The following is a 6,229-nucleotide window of genomic DNA, read 5'->3' as shown; positions in this document are numbered from 1 at the left end:
CGAGCCACACATCTGGCTCTGTGCTGATAGCTCAGAGCCTGGAGCCTGCTTCAGATTCTGTATCTCCCTTTCTCCTGCCCCTCACTGCTCGTGCTCTATCAAAAATAAATAAATATTAAGAAGAAGAAGAAGAAATGAAGCAAACTATTTGCTAAAAGTTCTCCCAGAAATGCACCATGCCTGAGAAGGATTACATGGGATTCGGCTATCAGTGCAGCCAGTTGCCGCACAGAAAACCCAGCTTTTCTTCTAAGCAAACCAGTGCCTGCCCTTGCCAGCCAGGGGAAAAGGTCCTCAGAAAGCCTTGCCTAGTTTTGTAATTTAAACTCAGACAAAGAGAACAAAGGCCAGATGGTTTTCTTTGATTTACTCTTCGCAGTGGGTTGCAAGTCAAGAGCATGAATTACTAAGTAAGTTCAGTTTTCTTTAATCTTAACGCATTGCTATGCAACAGCAGTAAGCTAATAATTAAGGACCGATCTGCCTCCTCCGGAAGCTTTGAGCTACAGTGATGTGACTTCATGTTTTTGGCTGATTGGGTTTCTAAGCTTTCATAAACATTGGTCGAAATCAAATGGGCAAAAGGGAAAACCCTTAGCAAATGCATCTGAGAAAAGGAAGATTTCATCCACAACTAGATATGTCATCATTTCCATCATTTGCATATTTTTGGCATGATGTAACTTGACATTTTGGGCCACTACTAGAAAGTAATGTAAATGCAAGCTATTTGTAGCAAGCCCACGACCTGCAGTCAGGATTTCTACTTCCAAACATCTAAGAAAAGTCTTTAGGGGAAAAAAAAACTTTCTGCAAAATAAAAACGAGTATTCATTATACACATATCCAAGTGGGATTTATCTTTCCGTTAGATTTTTTTCTTCTACTTTTTTGTTATATTGGAATATCTGGGAATCTGGAACTTTCCCTCATTCATTACTATTTTTGAAATTTGTTGGCAATTCGAGTACAATAGGAGTCATATGTCTTACTTTACTGGGGACACGATAGTGTGACTCTGGGAACTCTAATAATTAGATGCTGGACTTAAAATTTTTTTTTTAATATTTATTTATTTTTGAGAGAGACAGAGACAGGATGCAAGTGGGTTAGGGGCAGAGAGAGAGGGAGACACAGAATCCAAAGCAGGCTCCAGGCTCCGAGCTGTCAGCACAGAGCCCAACATGAGGCTTGAACCCACGAGCTGTGAGATCATGACCTGAGCAAAGCCAGACGCTTAACCACCTGAGCCACCCAGGCGCCCCTCTTACATTCTTGCTATCCCATTTACATACACTTTTCTGTCTTCTTAACAGGACATTTTGCAGATTGCAACACATTCTTTTTCACAAGTGCATAGCAATCCATTATATACGTATTATCATTGATTTAACCTGTTCCCTATTGATGGCCACATAAACAATTTCCAGCTTTTGCTGCAAAACAACCCGGTAGTGAGTATCAGTCTCTCAATCCTCATATTAGAAATAGGCATATTTTTGTGCAGCGTGCGTAAGATAAACTCCAGAAGGGGACTCCCCGAAGTGAAGGGTATATGCACGTGTGCTTTCAGAGCTAGAGCCCAATCGCCCTCCAGGCACGTGGACTCAGTAGTAATGAATGTAATGGATAAGAGTCCCTGTGTCCCCAAACCCTATCTTGCCGGGACATTACCAAAAATGTTTTTGTAGTTTCCAAATTTCTTTGTAAAAAAATCTAATTTCCGTGTAGTTTCATGTGTATTTCTCGGTTGTAAGTGAGGTTGAGCATCTTCTATATTTTAGAGCCATTTGTATTTTCTATGCAATGTCTGCTCATGTTCTTTATGATTTTCTTTGGGGATATTGGCATTTTTCTAATCAATTTGTAAAAATTCTTTATCTAAAAATTAGGCCTTTGTCATACTTGCTGGAAAAGCTTTTCCTACCAGTTTATCATTTAATTTGCCTTATTGGTTTATGTTACCTTTTGGCAAACAGAAAGTAAGCATTTGACGTAGTCAAATTTAATGTTTTCTTTTCTGACCTTCTCTGAGATCATAAAAAAACTTTTTTTCTAGTCTTTTATGGTTTCATTTTTTTACATTTACTCAGGTGGTCTGTTTGGAATTTATTTTGGAGTAGGATGAGTTAGGGGTTCAGTTTTTTCCAGTCAGCTTGCAACTTGTTTCAACAGGTTGCAATTCATCCTCAATACAAACCCATGGCAACATTTTTAAAATTGCAAAATTTCTTTATCTGATATAAACAGAAGACTAACTGTCTCCCTAGCCATTGTGGAAAGACAATTGGTCTTAAGGTCATTGCACAAGAAATTTAATTTGCAGGTAGAGTGTGTGTTATGCAAGATAACGCCTGACACCTGACAGCTGAGTCTGACCTTCTTTTCTCGAATTAGGAAGAGAAAGAGGAGCAATTCCTGGGGGCACCTGAAGCTAATCAGGATAGCAAGCCTAAAAGCCAATTGTAAATCCCAGGCCTGAATGGGGTTCAGGATACGGAGCCCAAATCAGGAGACAGGAGAACCAGCAGAGATGGCCGAGTTTGGGGAGTCAGAGAGTAGGTTCCAGGAGGCCTGGGTGTGGCGTGGGTGCCTGAGGAGAGCTGATCCTTTGGAAGGGGCAAGGAGGAGGAAGATTTTGCATTTCTAAGCAGCCCTATGGTAATTCTCCGTGGGATGTCGGAATTCCCATTAAACTCTCACCTACACTAGGTTGGGCCCAGAATCCTAACAGCTGAGAGAGGTTAGCTCTGGCCTCAGAAGTATGGACTGAAATAAGCTTTCTGAAATAATTCGAGTAAATCTTGGGATAGCGTTATTATTTTATAAATAAAAATCTTTACCTCTACTAAATCATATCCAAATGTAATGGTTGATAAATTGGTAAATTAATGCATTCCCTCTTCGTCTACATTTATCAGATACGTGCCAGGCAATGTGCTGAGCTCTGGGAAATAGAATAAGGTGCAGGTCCTTTCCCTCCAGGTGCGTATCTAGATGGGGTATGAGTAGGTCAGCAGCAGAGACTGCAGAGCGGTGAGGTGCTCTGGAGTTGCATGAAAGGCCCAGGAAGGACACCAAGCCAAGTTCTTCATAGAGTTTGCTGGAACAGGAGGTGATCAAGCACTGCTTCTTGTCTAAAATCCCTACTCTCTTTATGTAGGTAAAGCTAGAGTTATAATTTCAGAATTATAATTCATGTTACTCCACTTGTCATCTGTGTGGTAACTTTCTGCCAGGGATCGGGGGAGATCTAGTGCCACTCCATCTGCATAGAGATTCTTAGTCTGAGCATGGATTTCAGAGGGTCTGTTAACCCCTTAAAATTGGATGCAAATTATACGTGCGTGCTGTTTATTTCTGGGGATAGGATCATAGATTCCATGAGAATCTCAAAGGAGAGTGTGATCCCAGAAAGCTTAAGAACCAGTGACTAGGGGCACCTGGGTGGCTCAGTCGGTTAAGTGTCTGGCTGGTGATTTCAACTCAGGTCGTGATTTCAGGGTCATGGGATTGAGCACTATGTTGGGTTCCATGCTGAGTGTGGAATCTGTTTTGGATTCTTTCTCTTTCACCCTCTGCCCCTCTCCCCTGCTTGTGCTCTCATTCTCTCTCTCTCTCTCTGAAAAAAAAAAAAAAGAACCAGTGGCTAGATTTTCTTAAACCTAATTAAGGATCTCTTATCTTAACATTTTAAAAACATTGTAATCAGACCCTAATCTAGAGATGTGTGTGGTTCCTAATACCTGGCCCCTTTTAAACCTCTATCCCTTATCCTTTTTCCAGCTTCCTCTCTCCCTGTGCAAAAAGAGGAACAGAGCTGGGTGGCACTTTACTCTTTTCCTGTCTTATTTGGCAACCCCATACTTAACGACAGTAATAATGTAAGCAACTCTGTACTTAATTGTAATAATGTGATATTATCAAACAGAATTGGAAATTCACATTCCCAAGACAATCTCTTATGTTCACTCAGGCTTTTGGTTCAGAATGCTCAAGTTCAAAAATCATGTTCAACACACATTGAGCAAAGACTTTGTTTTTTTTAGTTTTTTTTTAATTTAATTTAATTTTTTAAAGTTTACATTCAAACTAGTTAGCATATAGTGCAACAATGATTTCAGGGGTAGATTCCTTAATGCCCCTTACCCATTTAGCCCATCCCCCCTCCCACAAACCCTCCCGTAACCCTCAGTTTGTTCTCCATATTTATGAGTCTCTTGTGTTTTGTCCCCCTCCCTGTTTATATTATTTTTGTTTCCCTTCCCTTAAGTGTATCTGTTTTGTCTCTTAAAGTCCTCATATGAGTGAAGTCATATGATATTTGTCTTTCTCTGACTAATTTCACTCAGCATAAATATCCTCTGGTTCCATCCACGTAGTTGCAAATGTCAAGATTTCATTCTTTTTGATTGCCGAGTAATACTCCATTGTATATATATACCACATTTTCTTTTTTTTTTTATTTTTTTTAATGTTTATTTATATCTGAGACAGAGAGAGACAGAGCATGAGTGAGGGAGGGGCAGAGAGAGAGGAAGACACAGAATCTGAAGCAGGCTCCAGCCTCCGAGCTGTCAGCACAGAGCCCGATGCAGGGCTCCAACTCACAGACCACGAGATCATGACCTGAGCCGCAGTCGGACGCTCAACCGACTGAGCCACCCAGGCACCCCTATACCACATTTTCTTTATCCATTACATCCATCGATAGACATTTGGGCTCCTTCCATACTTTGGCTATTGTTGATAGTGCTGCTATAAACATGGGGGTGCATGTGTCCCTTCGAAACAGCACACCTGTATCCCTTGGATAAATACCTAGTAGTACAATTGCTGGGTCATAGGGTAGTTCTATTTTTAGTTTTTTTAGGAACCTCCATACTGTTTTTCAGAGTGGCTGCACCAGCTTGCATTCCCACCAGCAGTGCAAAAGAGATCCTCTTTCTGGTATCTTCACCAACACCTGTTGTTGCCCGAGTTGTTAATGTTAGCCTTACTAACATTAAGGTGGTATCTCATTGTGGTTTTGGTCTGTGTTTCCCTGATGATGAGTGATGTTGAGCATTTTTTCATGTGTCGGTTGGCCATCTGGCTGTCTTCTTTGGAGAAGTGTCTATTCATGTCTTTTGCCCATTTGTTCACCGGATTATTTATCTTTTGGGTGTTGAGTTTGATAAGTTCTTTATAGACTTTGGATACTAACCCTTTAACTGATATGTCATTTGCAAATATTTTCTCCCATTCTGTCGGTTGCCTTTTTAGTTTTGCTGATTGTTTTCTTTGCTGTGTGGAAGCTTTTTATTTTGATGAGGTCCCAGTAGTTCATTTTTGCTTTTGTTTCCCTTGCCTCTGGAGACATGTTGAGTAGGAAGTTGCTGCGGTCAAGATCAAGGAGGTTTTTGCCTGCTTTCTCCCCAAGGATTTTGATGGCTTCCTGTCTTACATTGAGGTCTTTCATCCATTTTGAGTTTATTTTTGTGTATGGTGTAAGAAAGTGGTCCAGGTTCATTCTTCTGCATGTCGCTGTCCAGTTTTCCCAGCACAATGTTGCTGAAGAGACTGTCTTTATTCCATTCGATGTTCTTTCCTGCTTTGTCAAAGATGAGTTTGTGGGTCCATTTCTGGGTTCTTTATTCTGTTCCATTGATCTGAGTGTCTGTTCTTGTGCCAGTACCATACTGTCTTGATGATTACAGCTTTGTAGTATAGCTTGAAGTCTGGGATTGTGATGCCTCCTGCTTTGGTTTTCTTTTTCAAGATTGCTTTGGCTATTCGGGGTCTTTTCTTGTTCCATACAAATTTTAGGATTATTTGTTCTAGCTCTGTGAAGAATGCTAGTGTTATTTTGATAGGGAAAGACTTTCTTTATGTAAGACATTGTGCTCCATGCTGAGGGAGAGAGGAGGGGAGCAGGGAATACAGATGAATTAAACCCAGTGCCCACTTTCATGGCGATAAGACATTTTGGAAAAAAGCACAAAGCACAGTAGGGATTCAGAAAGTGATTATTTCTTACTAGAAGATGCAGGAGAAAAAGTCATGAAGATATTCACGCTGGACAGTATTTCTTATCACTGAGGATGCCATAGACTTTTTCCCTCCAGTAACATTATCCTCTGTTTCTGCACCTTCAGAATGAGCTGTTGGGCCTGGAGGCTAATACCTGATTAGAAATACCCAGAAAATAAGCTTGGAGAAAAATTAGCCTTTGTCATGGCTAATGACA

The sequence above is a fragment of the Panthera uncia genome (assembly GCF_023721935.1).
Source record: "Panthera uncia isolate 11264 chromosome A1 unlocalized genomic scaffold, Puncia_PCG_1.0 HiC_scaffold_17, whole genome shotgun sequence".
Taxonomy (NCBI): Eukaryota; Metazoa; Chordata; class Mammalia; order Carnivora; family Felidae; genus Panthera; species Panthera uncia.
Note: the sequence above shows the minus strand (reverse complement) of the source record.